Source organism: Hyalella azteca, unplaced genomic scaffold (assembly GCF_000764305.2).
Source record: "Hyalella azteca isolate HAZT.00-mixed unplaced genomic scaffold, Hazt_2.0.2 contig12678, whole genome shotgun sequence".
Classification (NCBI taxonomy): domain Eukaryota; kingdom Metazoa; phylum Arthropoda; class Malacostraca; order Amphipoda; family Hyalellidae; genus Hyalella; species Hyalella azteca.
In genome coordinates this window covers 127,476-140,946 of record NW_025942630.1, presented here as the reverse complement: position 1 = coordinate 140,946, position 13,471 = coordinate 127,476, and the positions used below count along the sequence as shown (strand labels likewise).

The 13,471-nt window shown below is 45.3% G+C and overlaps 1 protein-coding gene across 1 annotated transcript in view; it reads right to left on the bottom strand.

Annotated features, from left to right (window-relative positions):
* The window catches only part of LOC108668829 (streptococcal hemagglutinin), an 85,130-nt gene extending 80,204 nt beyond the window's left edge, over nucleotides 1–4,926 (bottom strand). Inside the window, exon 1 of the mRNA XM_047883345.1 lies at nucleotides 4,529–4,926. The gene's annotated coding sequence lies outside the window, so the exon portion shown is untranslated. The remainder of the gene's footprint in view (nucleotides 1–4,528) is intronic.
* Nucleotides 4,927–13,471: the final 8,545 nt, after the last annotated feature.

The window sequence follows — 13,471 nt, the reverse complement described above, 5'->3', positions numbered from 1 at the left end:
TATTTTGATAATAGGCAGAGATATATAAATAACACATTGATACTCTAGGTATTATAAATAACAAACTATTTCAATAATTGTCAAGCATAAATAAATATTGTAATAATAGTCACGTATAAATAACTCGCAGCATTCCTTGTCAGTGACGCGGCGTCGTGTAGCTCAGCGCCGCTGGCAGCGATCCGGTTGACGCATCAGAACCTGCGTGCGCATGGCGGCGGCAACGTAAAAATTTTAACACATACCTGGTCAGGCAGGTATACTTCTACGCACCTGGTCAGGCAGGTATACCTCTACATACCTGGCCTGGCAGGTATACCTCTACATACCTGGTCAGGCAGGTATACTTCTACGCACCTGGTCAGGCAGGTATACTTCTACGCACCTGGTCAGGCAGGTATACCTCTACATACCTGGTCAGGCAGGTATACCTCTACACACCTGGTCAGGCAGGTATACCTCTACGCACCTGGTCAGGCAAGTATACCTCTACACACCTGGTCAGGCAGGTATACCTCTACACACCTGGCCAGGCAGGTATACCTCTACACACCTGGTCAGCCAGGTATACCTCTACGCACCTGGTCAGGCAGGTATACCTCCTCATACCTCACGCAGGTGCGTCTCACTTGACATTCCTCGAGGCATGCGTCATGCGGACGCAGCGTCGTCTCGTGCGTCGCCAAGATGCGTCACGCGCGGTCACGTCGAGCGTAACTGAGCTGTGTTTGACATAACTATTTCTGCGAAATAGTTTACTGCCATCGAACGCTGAGTAAATGCTTAGTCATTGCCGACATTTGAAATCTTTGAAATTTTACCGCCTTTGAATTTAAAATCAGTCTTCTTTTTGTCCGATATGTTGAGCAATATTAACCACAGTTGCATCTTAACCACCATCTTGATCCCTTGCACAATAGATACAATGAGGATATTAGTAAATGGCATGTGGCAGTGAAATTCTGAAAATACAAGTGATGGAACAATAGAAACACAAATAAGATTATAGTGCAATCGGAGCAACACAAGTGTGGAACAATAGATATACACAAAATATTGTAACACAACTAACACCACACGAGCATAACACAATTAGTGAATATCCCGATAGAGTTATGAGCAGTCGGCAACAGCGTGAGTAGTGCCAGGTGGGGAGGGTGCCAGGGGTAGTCAGGGGAGGGGGAGGGTGTCAAGGCAGTGCCAGGGCCGCGTCAAGGCAAAGGCACGCTCGGCATGTGACAAGATATTTGCTAATACTTATTATTATTGATGATTTGGTGCACGGTGTGGTGGCAACTAGTGTGGCGAACTAGACGGCAACTAGAAATGGTAGTGGCAACTAGTGTGGCGGGAGATATGGTGGGTGGCAACTAGTGTGTCGTGTGGCATGTGGCGTGGCGTGTGGCATGTGGCTAGATTATAAGCATAAGGGAGAGGTGAGCACATGGCTGGTGAGTTACTTCTTGTTTAATGTGGGGAATGTGATGTGAGGAATGTGATGTGAGGAATGTGATGTGAGGAATGTGATGTGAGGAATGTGATGTGAGGAATGTGATGTGAGGAATGTGATGTCTGCTGATGATGGCAGTGCAGTGCGCTGCTGATGATGGCGGTGCAGTGCACTGCTGATGATGGCAGTGCAGTGCACTGCTGATGATGGCGGTGCGCTAAATTGAAATTTCGATATTCATGAAATTTTAATAAAGTCGAGATGACAATTTGGATATAAAACATTTTATCACTTAATTTGCAGGCTGATATCTTAGCTGAAGTTCGTGGTAGACAACAAATATTTATAATTGTTATTATTAAAAATTAACTGCTATTATTAGCTGCTATTATTACGTGCTATACCCCCACGATTCTGACATACATGACTACGCATCATGTACACGGTATGCAGACATACATGACTACGCATCATGTACACGGTATGCAGACATACATGACGACGTATCATGTACACGGTATGCAGACATACATGACTACGTATCATGTACACGGTATGCAGACATACATGACTACGTATCATGTACACGGTATGCAGACATACATGACTACGGATCATGAAAAACGGACCTAAAAACCTCAGCTGATCGAGATGAGCGGATAAGGTAAGCCTACACGACGGGGGGAACCTGTACCTGTTAAGTGGTCTGGTGATTAGACCGGCTAGACCGCGAGTGAGTAATATGCTGGAGCATTAGACCGGCTAGACCCCAAGCAGTGAATATGCTGGAGCATTAGACCGGCTAGACCTCAAGCGGACTCTGGCCGGTCTGATGCAGGCTCAAGCCACAGCTCCCTGGCGGCCACGGCTGGGGTAAGTGGCTTATAGCCACAGCGTGTCTGCTTATCTCTTTATCTACAAGCTAAGTGGGCTTTTACTGCCGCACCAACGCCAGATTTCTTAAATTTATCGTTAGCAGCGCTTCTTGTGTAGAGTTTGTGGTTGGTTAGTGCATCCTGAAGAGCATCCTAATCCTACCAGGCAGATGCTTAAGACTTTAAAAACATGAGGCTTGATTATCATTAGAATAAAATTGGATTAAATATTATGAGACAGTTGGATCAGTAATGCCATTACTCAGCTGCCTAAAAAAATACATAGTTTCGTTCCACAAGTTTACTAGTGCTACAGCTATTTTGCTGTCTCACACTGAAGTCAAGATGAACATCACCGACGAGGCGGAAGGTCTCAATTATCCATCCCGCTGAAGCTGGCGCGAAAGAAGCAGCGTTAGCATCTCAAAGAGACGAAGTGACAAGGAGGGACAGGTGACAAGGAGGGCCAGGTGACAAGGAGGGACAGGTGACAATGAGGGACAGGTGACAAGGAGGGACAGGTGATAAGAGGGAAATGTAAGGAATCCCACCTACATAATAACTTAACCCTACAACTGAGACCTGCAGTCAGACACCGCGAGTTCAGCGGTGGGGCGTTCAGGAATAATCCCCATAGGAACCTGAGATCCCATAGGACACCTGACGAGCATAGACAGAAGTCCGCCCTGAGGGTTGACGAGAAACAATTGGCGGGAGAAATTATTTATTACTTAGCGTTCAAAGTTTCAATGTATTTTTATTTCCCTTGCAAAACTGGTAGTCAAATAATAATATCACCCCAACATGAGAACTTGAACAGTACACTAGACCGCGGCGCTGGTGTTTATCAGACGCCACTGCAGCGTCTCCAACATCAGCCTGGCAACTTAGTAACAAATCGAAGCCATTACTGCACAGGTAAAATGGTGCGTAAGATACGTGGCAAAAGATACGCATGTACGGCGTGCCACGTGGGTCAGCGTACAGCGTACAATGTGCGTGACGCATGAGACGTGCTAAGGGACGCGCCTGACAAGAGACGCGCGGCCGTACGCCGTCGCAGCAGCGTACACGACGTGTGTCGTACACGACGTGTGTCGTACACGACGTGTGTCGTACACGACGTGTGTCGTACACGACGTGTGTCGTACACGACGACGTCATCCCTGCATCGTAAAGATGATGACAGTCCCACTGCTGCATGTCGTAAAAGACACCAACACGTGTGATGTATTGTCACCATAAGCAGCATGTGGTGGCCATGTTCATCACATTGATGGAGATGTCAGGTATTATAAGTCACTGTTTTGTTCCATGAGGCCAGAACAAAATCAGGAAAATATTTGCCCTGTTTTAATATCCATTGATGTTTATAATATGAAATAAGCAAAAAGAATATTCTATTTCCATTTTATACAAAGCAAACAATGCACACAATTTCCATAAAGCAACACAGTTTGTTCACAAACACGCACTTTGCACAGTTTCACAAACTCGAGGCTATTTAATAAACAAGCTTCGCTTTAGCTGGACAGGCGCGTTGCTACAGCATGCAGCACCTCAAACATTCACATCTCACCGGGCAAATTACTTTAAAACATCGTTTAATTTAAATTAATTCAATGAACAACGTTATAAGGAACGTTGTTTCAACGTCAGACGTCTAATGAGTCCAACGGCATCTGCATCAGCACTACAGTCGCCTCACACAAACTTCACAAACAAACAACAAACTTAACTTAAAACTCAAAAATGAACACAACTTCTTTGTCACTAGCAATCCAAGCTGCTGCGTCACCAACAAATATCAACAACAAAACTGCCAGTGCAAAGTCGTGACTCAAGTGAAAACAATGCCGTGACTCAAGTGTCGTGCAGACTAATGGAGTCGTGAACAATGTCGTGACTCAAGTGTCGTGCAGACTAATGGAGTCGGGAACAATGTCGTGACTCAAGTGTCGTGCAGACTAATGGAGTCGGGAACAATGTCGTGACACAAGTGTCGTGCAGACTAATGGAGTCGGGAACAATGTCGTGACTCAAGTGTCGTGCAGAATAATGGAGTCGGGAACAATGTCTGCCGTTCTTTTGCGCAATCATTTTACAGATAAATCCAAATGCAATAAAGAGACAATGATTATATACTTAATTTAATATTTAATTTAGTTAGGGTTGTATAATACATTCATGGCTCCATACTCACCGTGATGGCCGGGCAGGGGGCTGCCAAGGAGCCCCGCCCCCTGGTGGCACTAAGTGCGGTAGGTGCTTCACTTGCTAGGTGGGTCACTAGGTGGGTCACAACTGGGACACACATGCGAACTGGGGCACACTTGCTAGGTGAGTCAAGCCTAGGGCACACTTAAGAGCTGGGATATCACTGGCACTTCAATTTATATTTCATATATATTGCAATAATATATTCATAATAAGCAAGCTTCACAGCACTTTTCTCGTAGTGACACACAACACCGCATCGAGTGGTTCATATATCACCTGAAATAATCAATTCCCTCTGAGGGTTATTTTGTGACACTGACGGGCAAAATCAACGCAACAACACAAATGCCGACAACACTTTACTCCACTGCCTCAACTTTGGATCTCTGAAAACGAAAACTAATCTGATTATTTGGGAAATTGTCCATAATTGAAAATAACGATAAACTCAATTTTTTAGTACAGTATTTCTCAATCAATCCGCAATTACTCAATTCCGCAATTGAACAAAACGCATGGATATTCTAACTTAAATGGAATTCAAATTAGTGCTACAAAACTTTGGCCGCAGTCGAGATAATTATAATATCGAACAAAATCAAAAGGTTTCGGTGTATCGGTGAAAATGCAAATCAATTCAAATGAGCAGCAAGAGGGACAATGTAGGCATGGATTAACCGCAGTGGTGTTCAATTACAGCAAACAAGCGCCCGCCAATCGATGTGGTAATGACGCCCCAAGCCAAAAATGTACGAGCAATTCCGTGGATTTTATGCGTGCGTCGGCGACACCCTTCCTGCGTGGAACATAAATTCCATGGAAGCATCGTTAACTTGATTACTTTCTCATTAGAGGATGGATAGGGTAACAGATTGTGATTGATGTCTGTCATATATCGAGAGTTATAGTCGTAGGGCGGCGAGTAAATTGAATTAAGTGAGGTGCAGGCACAGCAAATTACACACAAGCAAAAGTGAAAAATATCGCCCAGGGTGTCGGGATTACAGACCGCCTATACAGGGAGCGGTTCAAGCGAGCTGACGCTTAAGATTTGTTCTCCGGGCAACGCTGAGCAAATGGTGCCTGAATTCTTGTCTTCCAAGCCAGCTTGGGGAAATTAGATTCCCATTTTGTGTAATATTGATTCTAAAAATTAAGACTCGAGATTTATCATGATAAATTATCTATACAGAATTTTAAACCACCAAATTAGTGAAGTTGTGCAAAAAATCATCGCTGAAATTGGTGATTTTCCGATACCCAGGATTTCATCAAAAACAGATTGAATCCTGGATGCTATCAGCGTAGCATGAGAGCAATCACATACGGCTTTAATTGACAAAAATATTGATAATATATCTCTGCATTTCTTTGATCTATTATTATTAATAGCGTCATTACTAACTTGAAACTGTTATTTCCGATCAGAAAAAAAACACAAATGCGAATGGCCAATTTTCATGGAAGTTGATATTCACTCAGCAGAGGATATTGTTGCTTTCACAGTTGCAACGGGCATTGGCCAAGGGGAAACTAGGCCCAGAAATCGAATATTGGCGTTCAGGACAACGGAAATTGACAGTATCATGACACGGCCGAGCGGCGCTGCAATTGGCCAAAGCGACGCCACAACGCCACAGGCGAGCCACAGCACCGGGCATGGTACACGAATTAATGAATGCATGGAAGTGGCAAGCGGCGCAATCAATGGCCGGCTCATGCGCGACCGTACGCAGCCACGCTACACGACCGTACGCAGCCACGCTACACGACCGTACCCAGCCACGCTACACGACTGTACGCAGCCACGCTACACGACCGTACCCAGCCACGCTACACGACCGCTACGGGTACGGTCGTATAGCCACGCTATACGACCGTACCCAGCCATGCTACACGACCGTACCATACCACGCTACACGACCGTGCCCAGCCACGCTACACGACCGTACCCAGCCACGCTACACGACTGTACGCAACAAGTTCCTTCAAAAGTGTAAATGAACCTGGTCATAATGTTCCAGGTCTGGACCATAGGTCTGCAGTACGGTAGCTCTGAACCTGGTCATTACGTTCCAGCTTTGGACCAAAGGTCGACAATACGGTAGCCCTGAACCTGGTCATAATGTTCCAGGTCTGGACCATAGGTCTGCAGTACGGTAGCTCTGAACCTGGTCATTACGTTCCAGGTTTGGACCAAAGGTCTGCATTACGGTAGCCCTGAACCTGGTCATAACGTTCCAGGTTTTGGACCAAAGGTCTGCAATACGGTAGCCCTGAACCTGGTCATAACGTTTCAGGTTTGGACCAAAGGTCTGCAGTACGGTAGCTCTGAACCTGGTCATAACTTGCCTTGTCTGGACTGCAGGTCTGCAGGATGCAGACCCAAGCGAACAACAGAGATCGCCCGAGATCTGCACACAAATGCCTTCATTAAATATCGATGGGGACGTTTGGGCAGACTGCATTCGACGGACGGAGGGACGGAATGGCAAGCCAAGTCCGTGTGTCTGTCTTCATTTAAATCGGGATTGGCGGCGCGCGCGAAGTTAGGGACAATTTCTGAGGCGGGTTGGTATATTGTGGGACTCAGGGTATAGCGTTCACTGCCATACGTATAGTACGCCGCCAACTCTTACAATTGTCATTAAAGCCAAACTTTGCTAAAGTGAGTCTCGGCAGCCTAAACTTTGGCTGAACGCTTAGGAACGCCGTTTCCATAATCGCCGCAATAAAATACACAGGCTGAAGCCTGCGCTGCCTCAGTTGCTGCGCGCTAACACAGGACGTCTTGAATAAATGAAACAAAGGCACGAGGAATGCGTTTGTTTCCTTTATAACTTATGGCGTACAAAGTCACGAGAATGCGTTTGTTTACTGGAGAACTTATTGCATCGCTTTGCTACCAACGCTCATGTAAAAACACACTTTCATGAAGTAAAATCATTGAAGCAAGCGTTAAAATAGTCGGAAATGCACGGCATTACGTCATGATGAGCAAAATATTGTTCACGATTAATAGTTAACTGCGCAATTTATCGAGAGCGTGATGACAATGTTGCAGATATCAATAGGTTATAAATGTAATAAAAGCAATTAAATGCTCGAAGTACGGTAGTCAGAAGATTCATATTAGGCAAGATTTACATCTTCGTGTAATATTTGCATGTAAATAGTACGATTTAAAAATGGTCCAAAATTAAAAAGAAATGAAAAGCCTGCATGTATAACATTACATTCGCGGCAGGGAAGAAAGTGTCGAGCGTATAATGTTTCCGTCTTAAGTGTCCACAACACATGCTCCCCCAGACCACGTGTCCCTGCAAGTGTCACTGAAGACGAAGCTGTCACTGAGGAAGCCCTAGCGACGATGTCCCAGCCCCGCCCTCTTGTGGGGCTTGTGTTAGTGCTGTGTTAGTGCTGTGTTGCTGCTGTGTTGCTGCTGTGTTAGTGCTGTGTTGCTGCTGTGTTAGTGCTGTGTTGCTGCTGTGTTAGTGCTGTGTTACTGCTGTGTTAGTGCTGTGTTACTGATGTGTTAGTGCTGTGTTGCTGCTGTGTTAGTGCTGTGTTGCTGATGTGTTAGTGCTGTGTTGCTGCTGTGTTAGTGCTGTGTTAGTGCTGTGTTAGTGCTGTATTAGTGCTGTGTTAGTGCTGTGTTGCTGCTGTGTTACTGCTGTGTTGCTATTGTGTTGCTGCTGTGTTGCTGCTGTGTTAGTGCTGTGTTACTGCTGTGATGCTGCTGTGTTAGTGCTGTGTTAGTGCTGTGTTGCTGCTGTGTTACTGTTGTGTTGCTGCTGTTTTACAGCTGTGTTGCTGCTGTGTACTGACGTGTTGCTTATTAGTGATACTTTATATTGATGGTACATTACTTATTAGTGAAATTTTGTTGATGGCACATTACTTTATCATTGATACTTTATCGATGATACCTAACCTTACCTGATTCAATTTTGCTGATACTCTACCTCATTAAAGATACTCTTCGTATTATAAATACTAGGATTTCAATATTAATAAAGAGGAACAGGAAAAATTTTCAAATGAATTTCCCGGAGACTAAAACCAAAAAAATCAAACTTTATCTGTTAAATTATTTGTATATGTGATAGTGTTCTGTTGTCAGCCTAACTAACTACCTTTGAAGAGCTTGAATTGACAAAATTCCTACAATAGCAGCTCATGTCCCGTACAATAATCTTATTACAATAGCAGCTCATGTACCGTACAATGATCTTATTACAATAGCAGCGCATGTACCGTACAATATTCTTATTACAATAGCAGCTCATGTACCGTACAATAATCTTATTACAATAGCAGCTCATGTACCGTACAATATTCTTATTACAATAGCAGCGCATGTACCGTACAATGATCTTATTACAATAGCAGCTCATGTACCGTACAATGATCTTATTACAATAGCAGCTCATGTNTCAGTTACCGACGTCGCCAGTCCATCAGTTATCGACGTCGCCAGACCATCAGTTACCGACGTCGCCAGTCCATCAGTTATCGACGTCGCCAGACCATCAGTTACCGACGTCGCCAGTCCATCAGTTATCGACGTCGCCAGACCATCAGTTACCGACGTCGCCAGTCCATCAGTTATCGACGTCGCCAGACCATCAGTTACCGACGTCGCCAGTCCATCAGTTATCGACGTCGCCAGACCATCAGTTACCGACGTCGCCAGTCCATCAGTTATCGACGTCGCCAGACCATCAGTTACCGACGTCGCCAGTCCATCAGTTATCGACGTCGCCAGACCATCAGTTACCGACGTCGCCAGTCCATCAGTTATCGACGTCGCCAGACCATCAGTTACCGACGTCGCCAGTCCATCAGTTATCGACGTCGCCAGACCATCAGTTACCGACGTCGCCAGTCCATCAGTTATCGACGTCGCCAGACCATCAGTTACCGACGTCGCCAGTCCATCAGTTATCGACGTCGCCAGACCATCAGTTACCGACGTCGCCAGACCATCAGTTATCGACGTCGCCAGACCATCAGTTACCGACGTCGCCAGTCCATCAGTTATCGACGTCGCCAGACCATCAGTTACCGACGTCGCCAGTCCATCAGTTATCGACGTCGCCAGACCATCAGTTTCCGACGTCGCCAGACCATCAGTTTCCGACGTCGCCAGTCCACTAATTATCGACGTCGCCAGACCGTCAATTAGCGACATTGCTCGCCATCAAATCCCGACGTCGTAAATCCCTCAGTTGCCGACGTCGCGCGTCCCTCACTATACGACGTCGCAATTATTTTTGAGAGCATTGCAGCCCGTTTACGCTCTGCCCTCTTTTACCCTCGCCAATAAAAGACGAGGGCAACAATCGAGGGTCTAATTGTTATTTTCGCTCAGCTCGACTCCGCGGAAATACTCCACCAGAAATTGCAATTTATAAATTGTTGCATTCGCCGTGAACATTAAAAGTGAACATTCTATCGAGTTTTATTTCCGGCGAAACATTCAAATTCAGTGTTGCAGTGTACAGTCATGATATTCAGTGTTGCAGTGTACAGTCATGATATTCAGTGTTGCAGTGTACAGTCATGATATTCAGTGTTGCAGTGCACAGTCATGATATTCAGTGTTGCAGTGTACAGTCATGATATTCAGTGTTGCAGTGCACAGTCATGATATTCTGTGTTGCAGTGCACAGTCATGATATTCAGTGTTGCAGTGCACGGTCATGATGTTCAGTGTTGCAGTGTACAGTCATGATATTTATTCATGAATGAATAATGCATTACAATGAATTACGAGTTTTGTAATGAATAACACGATTAATTAAGCTCGATGTTTTGTATAGCAATAAAATGGAACAGCAGCGCAATGAAGATCGCCTTAATAAAAGAAATCGGACATACAATTCAGTAGAATTCATTTACAAATTTTGAATACTCTTTTTGTAAATTCAACACACTGACGAGGGTAGTTCATCAAAGACATGAGTTACGAGAGCTTCTTATGGCAGAGCCCTCACTCCCCGGATTAGAGGGCTCCCCTCGATTGCCATATCGACAGTCTCTCATCACATCGTGAATGCTACCACAAGTAAGACGCTCATTACGCCACATGAAAGCCATCATCACAACCCATTATAGTCTTGGGCATCACACTGCACAGCTATCACCACATCACGCCACAAGGTGCACAAGTTATGGGATGTATGTGCAGATGTGAAGAAGGTTTACACGCACTAAGTAGGTGGCGGTATCGAGTGACAGCGCGCGGCACCAGCACAACTTCCCTCACCACGTCCACGCGGCGACTGAACTCGCGGCGACCTGTCGGGGACACACTCAGTCTGGCAGTGCAGCTGCTCTGAGTCCTGCTCTGAACCACGGACACTGAGGTGCTCTGAACCACGGACACTTAGCTGCTCTGAACTACGGACACTTAGCTGCTCTGAACCACGGACACTGGGTGTATTTTACTGTCAACGCAAAACGCAATTCTGTCGTTTATAAATAATGTTACAAATCACAATGTATCTTTTAAATGAAAAATTATCTTACAAGTACCAAGTTACCTACAAAATTATCTTGCTACTGCAAGATAATAGCAGGGCAGTCGGTGGCCACCCAAGATTCGGCGAAGATTTGGCCGATACTTGAATTATGCGACCATGACTTGCAGATTTGCCCCTGAAACACCTGGGCTTGTCAGCTCAATGGTCTGGGTGTGTCATGTGTTAGGTGTCTCGACCAGCTGTGTCGTGATGAAGTGTCTCATCGCCTGATGTATCTTCTTGATGATGTGTGTCTCATCGCCTGATGTATCTTCTTGATGATGTGTGTCTCATCGCCTGATGTATCCTCTTGATGAAGTGTCTCATCGTCTGATGTATCCTCTTGATGAGTGTCTCATCGCCTGAAGTATCCTCTTGATGATGAGTGACTCATCGCCTGATGTATCCTCTTGATGAAGTGTGTCTCATCGCCTGATGTATCCTCTTGATGATATGTGTTTGTATTATGAATTAATATTCATTATTATATAATATACATCATTATTACAATAATCAATAATTAATTATGAATGCATAAAATTTAGAGTATTCGAAGTGGATTAATTCCCTCGCGGTCGTTTCCATGACTCCCTGGCTATTACCGTGACCACAGTTTACTGTACATGTTATAGTTATAGTGGCACAATGATGGTACTACTGGTACAACGCCGCACCTGCTGGCCATAGTGTGGTCCAGCACTTGCAGGTCCAGCACCTGCAGGTCCAGCAGTTGCAGGTCCAGCACCTGCAGGTCCAGCACCTGCAGGTCCAGCACCTGCAGGTCCAGCACCTGCAGGTCCAGCACTTGCAGGTCCAGCACCTGCAGGTCCAGCACCTGCAGGTCCAGCACCAGCAGGTCCAGCACTTGCAGGTCCAGCACCTGCAGGTCCAGCAGCTGCAGGTCCAGCACTTGCAGGTCCAGCACCTGCAGGTCCAGCACCGGCAGGTCCAGCAGTTGCAGGTCGCCTGGGGCAGTCTGGGGCTGCGCGTAGGCCTATATAAGCCTAGGTCCCCCTCGCCGTTTAAAAACAACAAGGAGGCCTGAGCTCATTTAAAAACATTCGCGAACGGCCGCTGCACATTTTCCAATTACCTTCCTCCCGCAACTCCACTCGGGAAAACTACACAAAATCTGCCTGTCCTTAAAATACTTATAAAAAAAGGCTGCAAAAATGTTCAAAATTGGCCATCAAATAGACCAATGTGTTTTCTTTCAAGAAACTAAAGAAGACGTCGCGAAAAATCATCGACATTAACCATAAAAGCGTGCGATGACATCGTGCCGCCGCGTTGTGATGCATAGCGTGGCGACCGTTACGACGGTTACGACGGTTACGATGTTAATGCAACGTTGCGCTCAGCGTACGGTACAGGGAACGTCATCACGTATACCGGCGAGGGTTGTTTGTCATTAACATGAAGTGCAGTGTATTATATAGTTTGTATACATTAAATATATATTACCAAAAATGTATGGATGAAGATAACGTAGGAACCAGAATATTTGGTTTTGTCTATTACAAGTTTCTGCCGCGATGGAGGTTTGCCCAAGTTGACGAGCGGCGTTGAATTTCCAGTTGATTGTTAGAGGAAAAAATGACCCTCAGGATTATCCCCTCGAACAACAATCGCGTTGTGGCCTAACCTCCCTGCAGGCGCCGTTTCTTCGGCCACCAATAACCGGTCTATGATTAGTAGAATAGCAAAAAACGTAAGTATCGAATGTAATATGTAACTGGAGTAATATGTTGTTAAAGTTTTAAGCAGATGAATTGAATTTTCTTACTACTATTTCATTATTGAAAGATTGTTAGTTTCATGGCAGCTATGGTGGCACTGCTCTGGCAACAATGAATTCGCCCACTCATCATTTTCATTTTAATTATCAAGCTGCCCAATTTCTTGCCAATTTTGATCATTGCACAGCCACCCAAAAATCACCTGTAATTTTATGCGAGCAAAACAATATGAAGGAAATGAAAGACCTGCGAACAACCGCCTCCCATAAATCGTCCCATCAAACAACAGGATAAAAATAAATAAACAACAGAAATTACTCACGAAAATATGGATTGCTCGTGATCCGCCCATTCTTTTCTCTAATAATGAACTCAAGTTAAGGTAGTTTCTGTTGGAAGTAATATTGCCGGTGGAATATGCGACCATCAGCTGGCCTTCTATATGCCGCCCTTAATATTTACGGAGTTAAGCAATCACTTTATGAGATGCCTTGCGTAAAGTTACGGAAACTCGAGGCTTGGATAACAGTAATTGCCTCCAACGACTGCCTCCAACGACTGCCTCCAACGACTGCCTCCAACGACTGCCTCCAACGACTGCCTCCAACGACTGCCTCCAACGACTGCCTCCAACGACTGCCTCCAACGACTGCCTCCAAC